This window comes from Drosophila suzukii, unplaced genomic scaffold (assembly GCF_043229965.1).
Source record: "Drosophila suzukii unplaced genomic scaffold, CBGP_Dsuzu_IsoJpt1.0 scf_11, whole genome shotgun sequence".
NCBI lineage: Eukaryota > Metazoa > Arthropoda > Insecta > Diptera > Drosophilidae > Drosophila > Drosophila suzukii.
In genome coordinates, this window is record NW_027255898.1 from 1556867 (window position 1) to 1574869 (window position 18003).

General features: G+C 42.6%; 1 long non-coding RNA gene across 1 annotated transcript; it reads left to right on the top strand.

Moving 5' to 3' along the window:
* Window positions 1-5147: 5147 nt before the first annotated feature.
* On the top strand, window positions 5148-5656 carry LOC139354605 (uncharacterized). The gene is made up of 3 exons (XR_011605563.1): window positions 5148-5278; window positions 5338-5439; window positions 5528-5656. It is a non-coding gene; the product is annotated as an uncharacterized lncRNA (long non-coding RNA).
* Window positions 5657-18003: the final 12347 nt, after the last annotated feature.

Sequence of the window (18003 nt, forward strand, 5' to 3'; positions counted from 1 at the left end):
GGGGTGACCTCGTCGTATAACATAGTAGGGAGTCTGGGCTCGCGTCCTTGCGTCAAGAAGGCGGGACTGTATCCCGTAGAGTCCGATACGCTTGCGTTGATGGCGAGCGCTATTTCCGGTAATAGCTCGTCCCAGGAACTTTGGTCTCCCTCGGTGAGTTGGGCTTTCATCCCCTTGACAGTCCGATTCGTCCTCTCGGTAGGGTTCTTCTGTGGACAGTATGGAGCAGTATATTGGACCTCTGCCCCTATAGTGTGGAAGTATTCTTTCAAGATGCGGCTTGTAAATTGAGTACCATTATCGCAGACGAACTTCCGAGGGATGCCGACTCGGCCCATTATCCGTTCCCGGAATGCCTTCTGAACTTGGGCGGCGGTAGCTTTCCGTAACGGGATCAACTCCACCCATTTGGAAAATATGTCATGAAATACGAGGATCATGGTGTTTCCGTGTTTCGACCGGAGTAGCGGGCCGACAAAGTCTGCGCATAAAACGTCAAACGATTCGCTTGTTACGCGGGCAAACATTTTTCCTGCCGCTTTCGTCTGGGAGGTTTTAAGCTTCTGGCACGACTCGCAGCACTGGACGTAACGCTTCGCGTCTCTAAACATGCAGGGCCAGAAATACCTCTGAGATAGATAGTCTGGAACTGTTGCAACTCCAGCGCCCATCTTGCCACCCGACCGGAGGGACTTTCGATGGAGCTCAACCATTTGAGGGCTAGGTGGTCGGTAACCACCTCGAACCGATACCCTTCCAAGTAGCACCGCATTTTTCTAATAGCCCATATGATGGCCAGACACTCTTTTTCCGTCGTCGTGTAATTGCCCTCCGTGACTGTGAGTCGACGGCTGGCGTACGCGATGACTGTCTCCTGGCCTTCGATATCTTGTGACAAGACTGCTTCTAGCCCCACGTCGCTAGCGTCAGTTTGGAACACAAACGTCTTGTCGAAGACGGGACATCCTAACACGAGGCGGTGGTTAACGTTCTTTTTACCTCTTCTAGCGCGTTCTGTTGCTCGGGACACCAGGCCCACTTTCAGCCTTTCTTCAACAGGGCAGTCATTGGCCGTGCCACGGTTGTTAAGGACGAACCGGCGATACCAAGAGGCCATGCCTAGCCACTGTCGGAGCTCCTTGAGACAGGTAGGGGACTTAAGGTTGGAAATGGCGGTCACATTCTCCGGGTCGGTCTGGACTCCTTCGACGCTAAGCACGTGGCCTAGGTAAACTAACCTCAGCCTGAAGAACGCGCACTTCTTTGGGTTCACCTTCAGGTTCGCCCTCCGCAGCCTACGGAAGACTTCGCCCAGATTGGTCAAATGTTGTTCCTCCGTGGCGCTTATAACGATGATATCGTACAAATAGGCGAAGGCGAACGGCTCCATGTCCGCACCAATCACGCTATCCAAGGCGCGCTGGAAGGTTGCCGAGTGAAGTCCGAAGGGCATGACCTTCCACTGTTATAGGCCTCTGCCCGGAACGGTGAAGGCCGTGAATTGACGGCTATCCTTGGCCATGGGTATTTGCCAATAACCGTGCTTTAAGTCCAACGTCAAAATGTATCGGGCTTGACGTAGTTTTTCCAGGATGTAGTTGATCCTGGGGAAGGGCTACGCGTCGGGCACTGAGTGAGCGTTTAATTGTCTATATTCAACGCACATGCGCCATTCACCCGTCTTCTTTTTGACCAACACTATGGGTGCGCTATGCGGACTCCGTGAAGGTTCGATGGCGTCCACTTGGGCGTCGATCACGGTCTGCATTGCCGGATTCCTTGGGTAGTACCTTAGTTTCAAGGGTTTATCGTCTCGCATTTTAATCCGATGCTCCGCCACGTGTGATACACCTTGAAGCTCCTTGAAAAGCGTCAACTCACGGGTGATGAATTTCCGCTGGTCGGGACTTAGGTCATCCTCTTCCGTCATTGATTCTCCATCCTCTGCTTCGTCGATTTCGTCCGGCCGAAAGTCCTCCAAGGCTCTTCCCGGTTCGCCGTACCTCTTGATCTCGTCTACACTGGGGTCGTTCTTTCGTTCTCCTGATGGGGTCATCTGACGCATGATCCGGTTGTGCGCGGGGGGACCTCACTCTGCTCTGTATACATAGTGTCCTTATCGTCAGATTCCTGCTTTCCTGACGACATGCGATCGACTTTACTTGGCCGCAGTCGAGGGTCTTCCGCCGACGGGCTCCATTTTACCTTTAAGGTGGCTTCTCCGCACTGTATCTGTGTTCCCATCGCCGCCAAGAAGTCCATACCTAATACCACGTGATCCAACATGGTTGGCATCACCAAGAATGGCATCCACACTCGCGTGCAAGCTAATTCCACGCGAGTACGCCATAGCTTCTTCACTGCCAGGCTTGTCCGATCAGCTAACGCTATTGTAGTGATGATCTCTTGCATCTCCTCCGGTCTCGCTACCATACGAACGTACCCTTCGCTCGCAAAGCTCTTCGACTCTCCCGTATCCACCGTGGTGATCAGGTCGTTGCTTATCCTTAATGGTGGGTTCGCTCGTCTTCGCTGCGCCCTCATCTCGGCGAAGACTTTGTTCGTTTCCCGAACACGACCACAGTCCCAACAAAAGTTCAGGCGTGCATTAGTACAACCCTGTCTAAAGCGGCCGACTTCTCCACACCTGCTACAAGCTCGCTGTGCGTCGATGTTTGATAGGGGCTGTCTGATCATTTGATGAGTTGCATTCCCTCCTTGAATTGGTACCTCTGGGCTTCGAAAGGGGTTCGGCGTCCGACGAGGGTTGGTCTCATTCCGGTCCGTAGCCCCCATGCTCCTAGGAATGCCTGCGCGACTCGGCGTCAGCTGTCTCACACTTTCGTATTCCGTCGCCTTGCGGGTTAAGTGTTCTAGCGTGTCAAACTCGTGGCGTTTTATATACAGACGATATTCTGGTGCCATATTTTCATAGATCCGATAAAGTTCTTCCTCCTTTTGGTATCCGGCTTGCTGCATCTTGGTCCCTAACTCGACCAAGTACACCTTAAATGTCTCATCCACTCCCTGGGTATGGGTTCGAATCGCGTCCTATAGTCGCTCGAAGTAACGTGGGGCAGGAAGAAACTTAAGAACTCGGCCCGAAACTCCGCCCACGTAGCTGTCTGTAAGTGGCTCGTGCGGAACCATCGTGCTGCTCTCCCTTGAAAAATCTCTGACATGGCGGGGGTACCTCCTCCTGGTTAATTCCATATGTTGCTAATTTCTCCTCCAGTTCGGTGATCAAGGTCAGCGGGTCTGACGCTCCGTCGAATCGTAGATTCCATTTGTGCATTCGCTCGGCTAGCAAATGTCGGGGCAGAGTGATGGTGAGTGGAACTTCTGACTCGGCCGCCGTGGTTTCCGAGGGACGGGACGATGAAACCTCGTGACGTGTCGGGATGGACTCCTCGATGGCTTGTCAGTCTTCCGGGAGAGGTGTAGCCGGCGAAATGCGGGACCTGACTCTGGCTAACTTGGGTCATCTTGGCTCCCTGCATAAACCCTTTGTCGTCTCCTAGTCGGTTCGGAGTTGCAGCTCTCGAGCTATACTGCTCCTGTAGGTGAGCGAGTCGTTTCCACAACGACTCTAAAAACGATTCTGTGCTCACGAGGGTAGCGAATGCCTTCTGTGTTTCTGCTACGGGTCCGTCGGCGCCAAACCCGAACTCGAGAGCTAGAGTGGCTAATTCATCTTTGCGGCGGGCGTAAATCCTTCGTTCTCCTACGCCTGTCGCCGTCGGACTCCATGGTTTATTGCAGGGCGCGAATCTCCTTTTCCTTCTCCATTTGCTCTTTGGCATCCTTCACTTTAAGGGTTGGTAACGCTCGGCAGTGGCGCGATCCTTCGGGATAAAGATCTTTATCTTAGTGGGTCCTTAGGACACTTTGGTGTTGCTCTAGTTAGCCTCAATGTCCCTGTTCGGGCGCCACTTGTAAGGATGCTCTCTGGCCAGGATATAACTCTCAGTAGGATCCACAGGTCATTTTACAAGAAATTGGTAAAGTCACTGAGATATAGGGCTAGAGAGTAATATTCGCGGAGCGAACGATGATAAAAACAACATGTATATCAACCCGGCTTATCGTTTCCTTTCGTATGCACTCACTCAGCTTTATTCGTCGTGTTTAATTGTTTTTGTGTTTCACTGCGCCGGTTACACTGATTTACTAACCTTATTTCCTACCGACGGCGTTTTCTTTCCCGCGTGTTTCTTTATTTTCCTTTCCCCGCGTGCGCGACCGTTCGCCTCGGGGAACCAGAGCAGAGAGAGAGCCGGAAACCGCCGTGTGACCCTCTCATCCTTTTTCCCTTTGCCTTGCCAGATCGGTTTGGTATTTTCTCTGTTTTCTAGTATTTCCCCTATGGTTGCCTTGACCTATTTTGGTTTTGCACCCGAAGATCCATATGTTCGCTTTCCACTTACTAAATCATAAACCTTCATTTTATATCTCTTACGTACTAATGATAATAACGCCAAACTTAGATAACTACTGCTTATATACATATTGTGGCAAAACCTGATTTGCTTGCTACATTAAAATATCAAGCAAATATTATATTTAATGTTTGTACGGTGGACCATGTCGCCCTAGGTATATTGAAGTTGCCTAAAACTATTAACTGATCCCAATCTGATAGTTTATTTGAAATAAAATGGATAGCGGACAGATGATTCGCATACATTGAAAATTCATATGACGGCGGAATATAGGAACCTTTTTATGTATTTGGAAATACCCGGATGGGATAGTTTTATACACAGAAATTCAATGTAATTTATTTCGTTGGACGTTATTACTTCAGAAGTTAGTTTTGAGTCAACTGCAATTAAAACTCCACCTCCAATTAGGTCGGCTTACTTTGTAAACCTCTAATATTCTGATAAGAAAGCTGAGGGAAAGAATCAAGATTTTTGAGATAGTTGAAGATGTAGATGTGGATGGAACAAATGAACAAATTTTCTTTTATTTAGTTTCGTACTCTTTAACAAAAATGCCTGCAGGCCAAATTGGCTGAGCACATAGTTGCAAAAAGACCACAGGGAACACCGGTCTTAAATGATGATCAGGGTGTTCCCTAAACTGCTGAATTGTTGATTTTTCATTAGCTGCTAATCAGCTGTCATACAAAGTCAACTGTCAGAAATTTCAGCAATTCAACAATTCAACTCGGGGCTGTTGAAAATGTTTTTTGATTTCTGAAAAACAGAGTTGTCGCTGTTCTCGACTAAAAGTTAGAGGTTAACTCTGGTCACTTGCAAACATGGAGCAAGAGGTAAGTGACCAACAAATTATAAAAATTGTATTTTAATAACTAATTTGATTTTCATTAAGAACGTGTTCGACTTTTCGGTTAATCGCAAACGGGAGTATGCTAGGTCGTGCAAGTGGACAACTTAAGCTTTGGCAATCTTTGTGGAAATGGTTTGGGAAAGGGTAAAGGATTGCCTAGAGAAGCTTGGAGAAAGTTAAAATCATAACTAGTGAATATAAATTAATAATTGTGTATTGTCCCTATTCTTAGAATGGATGGAGAAATTAGACTGGGAGAAGGCCAAATTCGAAAAGGAACTTGCCTTTAGGCAGCAGCAAATGGACGGCGAACATGAAATTAAAAAGCTACAGCTGGAAAAGGAAGAGAGCCTTGAAACTCTTAAATTAAAGCTACAGTACAACAAAAATAATTAAAAAACAAAATATGTAAGATCAACAAAAAAATATATACATATTTCGGCCGTCAGGACTCAATTATTTTGCATATGTACTTTCAAATATTTTTTCATAAATCAATCGACGTTTTTGCCCTCCTTTAGATGAATTCTTCACTGTCATATCAGGAACTTAATTAAATTGATTATATTCATTTAAGGGGGTATACCGCAGTCCATTTTGTCACATGGCCAGATAATATAATTATATTATGGAGAACAGCGCAAACAAAAACCCAGTCGCAAACCACCGATAAACTTTTTGCATTTGTGTTGAATTTTCAACAATTCAGCAATTTAACAGTATAGGGAATACCCAGGATACTTCCCTAGCATATGGAAAATTAAATCGTTCAACCTTTAGATCATCAATCTCAACTTTGTTACGGATATAGGCAGTAATATTTAGGGATGAAAGGTCAGGACTCAGCTGAGAAACAAAAACTTGTTTCCGCGGCGGTACACAGGTGACTGTTTTAGGTACTCCGCATGTGACAGGTTTTAGTACTACATCATTTATGGCTGCTCTGCCAGTTTCAATAGGTACCTCGTACGTTAAGTCAACATGCGGCGTTGGAGTCATTATACCCGTTACTCGTAGAGTAAAAGGGTATACTAGATTCGTCGGAAAGTATGTAACAGGCAGAAGGAAGCGTTTCCGACCCCACAAAGTATATATATTCTTGATCAGGATCACTAGCCGAGTCGATCTATCCATGTCCGTCTGTCCGCCTGTCCGTCTGTCCGTCTGTCTGTCCGTCCGGATGAACGCTGAGATCTCGGAAACTATGGGAGCTAGGCTATTGAGATTTGGCGTGCAGATTCCTGAGCTTCTTACGCAGCGCAAGTTTGTTTCAGCACAGTGCCACGCCCACTCTAACGCCCACAAACCGCCCAAAACTGTGGCTCCTACAGTTTTGATGCTAGAATAAATATTTTAGCTGACAGACAGACGGACAGACGGACATGGCTAGATCGACTCGGCTAGTGATCCTGATCAAGAATATATATACTTTATGACGAATCTAGTATACCCTTTTACTCTACGAGTAACGGGTATAATAATTCTATAATCAAATTTTAAAATTAAAGAAAATGGAATAAAATAAAAATAAATTAATAAAATATTTTAAGTAAAAATGGCTACATTAAAAGCAATTAGGGACACATATGATAGGGACATTCATTTTAAAGACAGAATTCTGCAATTAGTTTCACCAACTTCAGTAAGCACTTATGAATTAGAAAATTTATGTATTAAAACATTAAATTTGGATTCTTCCCCTCCCAACTAATACATTGCACAAGCACCCAAAAGGGAATTGTATTATCCACCATTCCAGGTGTAGAGGTTAGATCAGTTGTAGACGAACACCCACTACTAGGTAGAGCAACAGTAATGACGGTCCTTAAAAAATAATTCATCTCCATAATATAATGGAATGGAGTGAATTATATAAGCTAATAAATAACTTAAAAGTTGACTTTGATAAATCATATAAGTCCATTTTTCAGAACAGGCCAATTCAAAACAAGGAAGAACGCTATAGTCGAGTACCTCGAATTTCAGATACCCGTTACTCAGCTAAATAAAGACATGCAAGCAGCAAAGCGAGATTAAAATGCGCCACCTACCGGCGGTATGCAGATTTAAGCGTTATGGGCGTTAGAGTGGGCGTGGCAAATTTTTTTTTTTGGACCAATCGATAGGTATTGTCGAGACCAATACATTTCAGTTAAAATTTTTTATCTAGCATAACAATTTTGGGCGTCACAGTTTTTCGCGGTTTGTGGGCGTTAGAGTGGGCGTGGCAAAATTTTTTTGGATCAATCGATAGGTATTGACGAGACCAATACATTTCAGTAAAAATTTTTTATCTAGCATAAAAATTTTGGGCGTCACAGTTTTTCGCGGTTTGTGGGCGTTAGAGTGGGCGTGGCACTCTACTGAAACAAACTTGCGCTGCGCAGGAATCTCAGGAATCTGGGTGCCTAATCCCAGTATTGTAACTCTCATAGTTTCCGAGATCTCAGCGTTCATACGGACAGACGGACAGACGAACATGGCTAGATCGACTCGGCTAGTGATCCTGATCAAGAATATATATACTTTATGGGGTCGGAAACGCTTCCTTCTGCCTGTTACATACTTTCCGACGAATCTAGTATACCCTTTTACTCTACGAGTAACGGGTATAAAAATACCATTAAAAAACATGTGGAAATTATAGTAAAATGCTTTAATGAAGCACTAGTACTAATACATGGTCAGAGGGAAAAACTAAATCAAGATCATTGGTCCCAAGCATTAAAATTTTTGATCAGACTACGATCTAATTTAATATCAACTAAACAAAAGCTTAAGTTAAAAATATCAGTACCGACTATACTTAACACTTCCCTAAAAGTTGAAACTGGTGATGAACCGGAATCAACAAAACAAACTGACATTGACCAAATAGAATCAGAAGACCTTACCGAAACAAAGCCTAAAATAGAAGAGCAAGATTTAAATAATCTTACTATTCCAGCGTTTTTAATGTCATATATGGATAATTCTACGAATTCTGATGATAGTTAAAGCATAATAGAAAATAAAATAAGAAGCAATATCACAATGGCACAAACTAATATTGCTTTTATTAATACATCATCCAAGCTTATACCAGTTTTTTTGATGGTAAGGCTGAAAACTTAACAAGTTTTATTGATGCATTAAAAATAATAGAATCAATAAAAGGCGAGCACGAACAATTAACAGTTTCCATAATAAAAACAATGCTAAAAGGTGTCGCCAGAAATCTAATAGGAAATGAAACAACAATAACTGAAGTCATTTCCAGATTAAAAAGCAACGTCAAAGGCGAAACTGCAGAAGTGTTGTCAGCAAAACTGATGAACCTACAGCAACGCAATAAGACTGCCAAACAGTACACACAAGAGGTTGAGCAGATGACAAAATCTTTAAAAGGTGCATATATAACAGATAACTTATCCCTAGAGTTAGCCAGAAGTTATTCCACTCGGCATGCAGTCAAAGCAATGACTAAGAATTGTACAATCGATAAGGTACAAATTATCTTGCAAGCTGGTACCTTCAATACTATGAATGAAGCAACCGGACGAGGAAAATTACAGAGGTAACTTTCGTGGTCGTAATAATAATTACAACAACAATAGTACCCAAAACAATACTGGACAAGGCCAATATAGTGGAAACTATAGAGGCCGTGGCAACTCGAATCGAGGCCACAACAATAATATCCAAAACAATATCCGACTAACCAATAGCCAAACCAATAGTACATCGGGAAACACACAAAACCCTTTAGATATTTAACAGTTGAAAATGCAAGGGTTCATACCGTTAATCTCAGTCAGAACAAATTTCTATCATTCAATCATGTGGCTACAGGAAAATAACTTGTCTTTTTAGTGGACACAGGTGCAGACATTTCAGTAGTTAAAGAAAATTCTGATGTCTTTCATGACATACAAGATAATTATATTATAGACATAAGAGGAATAAGTCAAGAGGTAACAAAATTCAAGGGGTTAACTTCTATTGAGATACAGACCACTAAGTACATAATACAACACGGTTTTCATATCGTGGGTTTACATTTCGCTATTCCTTGTGATGGCATATTAGGAATCGATTTTATAAAAAAGTACAACTGTCAATTAGACATCAAGCCAGCTGAAAATTGGCTTATAATTAGACCTAATTACCTAAAATTTTCGATTTATGTTCCAATAACATACAGGTCTGGCAACAACTCAATACTTCTGCCAGCAAGATCCCAAGTTATTAGAAAAATGCAACTAAATTCAAAAGAAGACAGTGTATTAATTCCAATTCAAGAAATTAAGCGTGGTGTTTATATAGCAAATACCATAGCAACGTCTTAAAACGCTTTCATAAGACTACTCAATAATAATGATATAATAATGACATATTCGGATTGGAAACCGAACCAATAAGCACAAATAATTTGTAACCAGTGTATATAAAAAATTACAGAAGCCCACTCAGTCATTTGAACGAAATATAGAAACAAGTCGGAAAATTGATCACCGACGGGATTGTTGAACCATCTGTATATGAGTATAATAGCATGATAAATCGATTCCGAAGAAAACGGATCTATGCAAATCCATTGAACACAGTCACAGCCAAATATGGTTTCCGGGTCACCGGGAGGGCACCATCATGCCGCTCCTCCCAGGAAAGGAGAATGTTTGCATGCCCATGGCAGCTTGCAAGCTAAATATAAAAAACTATTTTAACAAACTAGCCAACATCCATTTGCAAAACGCACCACAGTGTCGTATCTCTCACCAGACATGGCCTGCGATTGGCTCGTTGGCACACATGGCGGCAGGCTAAAAGCCCAAAAAAATGACATATGTAGAAGCTGCAGGGATGAAAAAGAATAAACGGTAGAACACCTTCTCTGCTTCTGCCCAGCCCTATGCAGTCTCAGAAAGAAACACTTAACAACCCCCTTCATCGATGATCTTACCGGAATATCGGGGATTAATCTTAAAAACGGAAGTGCTTTTATTAAATCTTCCGGGTGGAAGACATGCTGATCAGCTAAACACAGGTTGAAGCATATAAGTTATGGCACCCTACAGAAGAAAAAAGAGCGAGATCATGCCCATGACCCATAGAGGTCTAAGTGTGTCGAACTACACTCCGACAGCCGCCCTTACTTAACCTAACCTAACCTAGATCATTGCTTAGTCATTGCTAACTAAAGGGACCAAAGGGAAGTAGAGATTTGCAAGGAGCAAACCTAGATTGAAATGCGCCACCTACCGGCGGTAGACAGATGTAAGCATTATGGGCGTTAAAGTGGTCGTGGCAAATTTGTTCTTGTCAATCGATAGGTATTGACGAGACCAATACATTTAAGCTAAAATTTTTTATCTAGCATGAAAATTGTGGGCGTCACAGGTTTTCGCGGACTGTGGGCGTTAAAGTGGGCGTGACAAACTTTTTTTGGGTCAATCGATAGGTATTGACGAGACCAATACATTTAAGTTAACATTTTTTATCTAGCATGAAAATTGTGGGCGCTACAGGTTTGTGGGCGTTAAAGTGGGCGTAGCATATTCGAGTAACAAAGCTTGCGCTGCGTACAAGGCAACGGAATCTAAATCTGAGATCCCAATTCTCTGTCCTTGATAGTTTCCGAGATACCCACGTTCATACTTATGATTTTTTAAGTTTGTGGGCGGCTTGTGGGGGTTAAGGTGGGCTTTTTTTGGGTCAATCGATAGGTATTTGTTGCGAACAACACATTTCAGAAAAAAGTTTTTTCCAGCATCAAAACTGTAGGAGCCACAGTTTTGGGCGGTTTGTGGGCGTTAGGGTGGGCATGGCATCAAAAATAATGGAGCCGCAGATTTAAGCGATTTGTAAAACAAACTTGCGCTGCATAAGAAGCTCAGGAATCTGCATGCCAAATCTCAATAGCCAAGCTCTTATAGTTTCCGAGATCTCAGAGTTCATCAGGACGGACAGACAGACGGACTGACGCACAGGGGGACATGGCTAGATCGACTCCGCTAGTGATCCTGATCAAGAATATATATACTTTATGGGGTGGGAAACGCTTCCTGCTTGTTACATACTTTCCGACGAATCTAGTATACCCTTTTACTCTACGAGTAACATGTACAATTACTGTCCGATAAATTTCCACTCCCAAGAATTGATGATATTTTGGATCAACTAGGACGAGCAAAATGTTTTTCATGCCGTGAATTAATATCAGGATTTCATCAAACTTAACTCGAAATAAGGTTAAGAGATATAAGCTAATTTTAAACGCTTCACGCGACTACCTTTCGGATAGCTCATAAATCATTTCAGAGAATGATGACTATAGCATTCTCTGGATTAGAACCTTCACAGGCATTTCTTTATTTGGATGACTTAATAGTTATAGGTTGTTCCGAGAAGCATATGCTTAAAAACTTAACAGACGTGTTTGAGAAGTGAAGGAAATACAATCTAAAGTTACATCCAGAAAAATGTTCTTTTTTAGGCATGAAGTGACTTTTCTCGTTCATAAATGCACAGATAAAGGAATACTTCCACACGACAAGAAATATGACGTCATTATGAATTACCCTGCGCCGCACAATGCGGATGGCGCTAGACGATTCGTAGCATTTTGCAATTATTATAGACGCTTCATAAAAAATTTCGACGAATATTCACGGTACGTAACAAGATTATGTAAAAAGTATGTTCCTTTTGAATGGACAGATGAATGCCAAAACGCATTCCAATATTTAAAAACAAAACTCATCCCGATTTCAGCAAAGAATTTTGTATAATTACTGATGCAAGTAAACAAGCGTGTGGAGCGGTTTTAGCTCAAAACCATAACGGACTTGAACTTCAAATCGCATATGCATGAAGAGCTTTCACTAAGGGAGAAAGTAATAAGTGTACAGCAGAGCAGGAATTAGCTGCAACTCACTGGGGAATACTACATTTTCGACCATGTATTTATGGAAATTACTTTACAATCAAAACAGATAACAGAACACTAATATATCTACCTTCAATGATAAATCCAAGTTTTAAACTGACACGTATGAGGCTAGAGTTAGAAGACTATGATTTCACAGTTGAATACCTAAAGGGAAAAGACAATTATGTAGCTGATGCGTTACAGGTCTACAAAACATTACTGGAAATATAAATAAAGTCACTACTAGATATCAAAATGGACAGAAATTCTGCCCGGAAAACAAACAAATAGAATTGCCTACGCAATCTATAGAGAAAGCTTCTAAGCCCAACGTATATGGAGTCTTAATCAATGACGAAGTACGTAAAGTAGTGACCTTGCATGTAAAAGATATGCTATGTTTATTTAAACATGGTAGGAAAATTACTGTAAGATATGATGCTAGCGATTTATATACCAATGGAATCCTAGACTTCGGTTAATTTTTCCAACGGCTTGAAATGCAAGCCGGTATAAACGAAATCAGCCAACTCAAAATCGAACAGTGGGAAAATATCTTTAAGCATGTATCAATAAATAATTTTCAACAAATTGGCAACAAGATTTTGAAAACCTTAAGAGTAGCGCTTCTCAACCCGGTGGCCCTTATAGAAAATCAAGACGAGAAAGAAGCAATACTGTCTAAATTCCATGACGATCCAATACAAGGAGGTCATACTGGCATTACAAAAACCTTGGCCAAGGTCAAAAGACATTATTTTTGGAAAGGTATGAATATATGAATACATTCAAAAATGTCAGAAATGCCAAAAAACTAAAATAACTAAGCACAATAAGACTCCATTGATAATAACTGAAACGCCTATAAATGCTTTCGACAGAGTGATAGTGGACACTATTGGTCGACTACCAAAATCAGAAAATGGCAATGAGTATGCAGTCACTCTAATATGTGACCTGACTAAATATTTAGTTGATATACCAGTTCCAAATAACAACGCGAACACTGTCGCTAAAGCAATTTTTGAAACATTTATTCTGAAGTACGGTCCAATAAAGACGTTTATTATGAACATGGGTACAGAATATAAGAATTTAATCATAAGTGACTTGTGCAAGTACCTTAAAAATTGTAAATATAACAACTACGGCACACCACCACCAAACAGTAGGAACAATAGAACGAAGTCATAGGACTTTTAATGAATATATACGCTCATATATATCGGTTGATAAAACTGATTGGGACGTATGGCTTCAATATTTCGTATTTTGTTTCAACACGACCCCTTCAATGGCACATAATTATTGTCCATACGAGCTAGTATTTGGTAAAACAAATAATTTAACAAAACAATTTCATAGTAAAGAAAATAAAGAACCCATATATAGTATAGATAACTACGCTAAAAAAAGTAGATATAGATTAGAAGTAGCATACAAAAGAGCTGGAATAATGATAGAAAAAGGTAAGAAAAATAATAAGATACTATATGATATGATAAACAGTTCATAAGGATAGATTAAAAACGTTTATTTCATAATTGCATTTAGCATGGCCATGCTTAGAAATACTTTTTATTTAAATACGAATATTATTCCCAAATCCATTCTCTTTATTACTAATAAAAAAAAAATTTTAAAAAAAGATTTAAAAAAGTTTTTCTTGTAAGTAAATTTTAATAATAAAATAACTTCATAATATTATGTTATTTTTCACAAGGAGGGAGATGTAGTATGCACATATATTGAATATCTACTGTACCATGAGTACTTGAAGCAAACACACTGTAACACTTTGTTGCAGTGTTTACATAAACAAAGACTCGGTCAAGAACCTAAGTGTTCGAAACATGAGTCGATCGGCGCGCTCACAGAAAGTGCAAGTGTCAGCATTCTGTTACACACCTAGGCCGCTCAACCGAACTCAAGTACATGCATATACCCTCGCGCTCCAGCTAAAGAGAGCATAGTTAAATACACATAATATATATAAAATATACATAGCCGACTCTCTGCCGTCCAACTGTAAGCAGCGCAGCTACGAGACTTAGACTTAATTAGAACCTAAAAAAAAATGTAATTCAGAAACAAATGGACATTGGTAGCAGCACTAATGCTGCTCCAGATTTAAAATAAAGAATATTAAAACAAATCGAAGATGTCTTTACACTACAAACTTCTGCATCCGCACTAAATTTGTCAGCAACCACTACAGCTACGGCAAAAAAAACAACAACCACAGCTACGGCTATTACTTCGGAGTCGACTGCAACCGCAGCTCAAAATAACGGAAACAAAAACCGCGACAAAAAATCAAAACCAAAACATACAGACCGGACTAGATCGGTACATCCATATCAAGCGTAAGCTTAGCCCGCAGAATACCGCGGTAGGTATCAAGTCAAAAATAAACCGTGTCCAACCAGAAAATAAATTACCCGGGGATCCAACAGCAATATATTTGCGCTTCTAGCTGAAAATGAACCAGATTAGGTCCAGGAGAACCAACCGAAACCTAAGCCCCCACCAATTTACATTAAGGAAAAAATCTCGAACGACCTGGTCAACAAAATTGTTGCGCCGGTCACAAAAGGGGATATCCATGAAACCAAGCTTCAGACCAAATCTGAAGAACATTTCCGAGCTGTATCCAAAAACCTGGAGGAAGCTAGGAAAAGCGAATACACGTACCAACTAAAAAGCAGCAAGGGCTTGCAAGTGGTACTGTAAGGAATCGAGCCCGAAGTAACCGCCAAGGAAGTTATCCATGCTATCAAGGAAAAAGGGTTTTCTGCAAAAAACGTCAATAACATTATAAACAGGAAAAGAGAGCCACAACCCCTCTTTAGGGTCGAGCTGGAGCCAGAGAGCAGAGTCTCGAAGAAAAACGAAGTGCACCGCATTTATAACCTGCAATACTTATTGCACCGAAGACTCTACGTGGAAGAGCCACATAAAAGGAACGGCCCATTGCAATGCACGAATTGTCAGGAGTATGGACAGACCAGGGCATACTGTTCACTTCAAACAGTTTGTGTAGCTTGTGGAGACTTCCACAGTTCGGCTAACTGCCCTTTCAACAAAGAAGACTCCAAAAAGAAAAATTGCGTTAACTGCCAAGGTAACAACATGGCAAACTACTGGGGCTGTCCGATCTATAAGAAGATGAAGGACCGCATGCGAAAAATGACAGCAACGCGTCATCAGAATAACCAAAATGCGTACACTTACTCGCGTACGACGCCGGAAGTATTTTTCGACACTGCTGCAAGATCCTCATTTAATCAACTAAACACCCAGAAGAGCTTCTCATACGCCAATGCCCTTCGATCAAGGACGGAAAACCCACTCCAGTATAATCTAGGAAACTCTCAGCAGATCCAAGTACAGTCACAAAGCACTCTGGAATCTATGATGGTCACCATGCAACAAAGTATGATGGAATTCATGTCAACCTTGAAGTAACACAGTTCCTGAATGATAATCATATCGACATTATGCCGTGAATGGCGTGGGAGGCGACGGCGGGAAACTTTCGTCGTCGGCGGGCTGCTGCGCTGGTCTTGCCATTTGCTGATTCACAATGACGTGGATAATGGCTACGGACTAAGGTGTATAAGAATCGCGCCTCGTTACGAGGTAGTTTTGGACGGCTCATTTGGAAGAAGAACCAGCTTGGTCACTGGACGTTTGACAATGCCGCGTGTCGTTCCAATGTCGACTACGCGGATATTGCCATCGGCTCCTGGAAGAACGGAGTCTCTTCTTCCGAGTCGCCACTTATTTGAGGGCAAATTGTCATCCTTAATGCCGACCAGATCGCCGACACGCAGATTTTCTGTGGGGACTTGCCACTTGTTGCGCTTGTGGAGCTCCTTAAGGTACTCATCCTTCCATCAAATGCGGAATTGTTGATGGAGAGACTTTAAGTGCTGCCACTGGTTCAGAATGGACTTGGATACGCCCTTTACTTCAGGTTCCACTATGGATAGAAGAGGTCCACCAACAAGAAAGTGCCCTGGTGTCAACGCTAAGAGATCAGTTGGATCCTCGGACATGGGAGATAGCGGTCTGGAATTCAGACAAGCTTCGATTCTCGCTAGGAGGGTGGACAGCTCTTCAAAGGTGTACTTCCGCGTAGCGGTGGACTTGTAAAACAAGGTCTTGAAGCTCTTGACACCAGCTTCCCATAGGCCTCCCATATGGGGTGCCCCAGGAGGAATGAATTGCCAGGTGAGCTGCTGATGACTATAGGCATCGGTCACAGACTCCTTAACGGCTTGCAGGAAGTCTCGGGAAAGCACGGATGAGGCGCCGACGAAGGCCTTTCCATTGTCGGACTGGTCTTGGCGAGGACACCCTCTTCTAGAGACGAAACGAGCGAAAGCGGCAAGAAACTTTACAGTTGTTAAGTCGGATTTAGGCTCTAAATGGATGGCCTTTGTAGAAAAACAAACGAAAACCAACACATACCCTTTTGTAATGAGAAAAGCTCTTCGGGTATAACTTTTTATATCAAACGGGCCGGCGTAGTCCATTTCTGTGTACGTGAACGGACAGTAAAAGGACACTCGCTCTTTTGGAAAACTTCATCTGGAGTTGCCATGTCTTTTTGTGGATAACGCAGACCTTGCAGGAGTTAAACACTGCCTTCACCAAGTTCTTTATTCTCGGAACCCAGTATCTGGACCGGGTGAGACGAACCACTAACTGATTACCACCACGTAACGAAATGAGATGCGCGAGATGCACAATCGTGGAATCGGTCCAACAATGGAGTTTTGAGGTCAGCCTCGGCATATTAGGAAGAATGGCTTCGGCCATCTCGGACAAAAGGAGAGCCCCACATAACTCCAGCCTGTAAAGGGACACTGTTTTGACTGGCGCCACTCGCGTCTCTACGCGCACATAGATCGCAGCACCGTATGCCGTGATGCTCTACGTGGAACTCTGGACGGATGGAAACCCATCTGGGTATTCTGACCTGGTCTAGGACCGAATACCTCTGGAGAAAGCTGTTCTACCTTTGGCACAGCTCAATTGGAAGTTTATCGTCCCAACCTAGATCCTGAAGCCAAATCTCTTGCATGAAGATTTTGGCACACACAACAAATGGAGCGAGCCAGCCTGCTGGATCAAACAGCTTGGCAATTTGGGAAAGGACTTGGCGTTTCGAGGGGGAGAAGTTCGTTGGTAAATCTGGTGGGACGAAAAAGAACTCATCGTACGTCGCCTTCCATCGTACGCCGAGAGTTTTGGCTGTGCTCTCAGTGTCGATCTCGAGGAAGTCGGTTGTCAGAAGATGATTGCTTTGTATAAGAGCTAATATTTCTTTGTGGTTGGAGGTCCATTTTCTCAATGGAAGCCCCGCGGAATCTAGAGCACTTTGTAACTCGCGAACAATGAACTTAGAGTCCTCGGCGGAGTCAGCTCCCGAAATGACATCGTCTACATACATATGATTTCGAATGACGTTGCTCGCTCTTGGATGGCTGAGCTGCACGTCAGTTGCCAGCTGTTGCAGGACTCGAATGGCCAGGAATGCCGCGCAATTGACTCCAAAAGTTACCGTCTGTAATTCAAAATCTCGAATGTGCCCCTCGCTGTTGCGGAACAAGATGCGCTGGAACGGGGAATGCTTCGGATCTACCCATATCTGCCGATACATTTTCTCGATATCGGCACTGTAGACGTATCGGAAATATCGCCACTTCAGAATCTGGATAGTTAGATCGGACTGTAAGACTGGGCCAGCATGAGGGATATCATTTAAACTGACCCCATTCTCTGAAGGG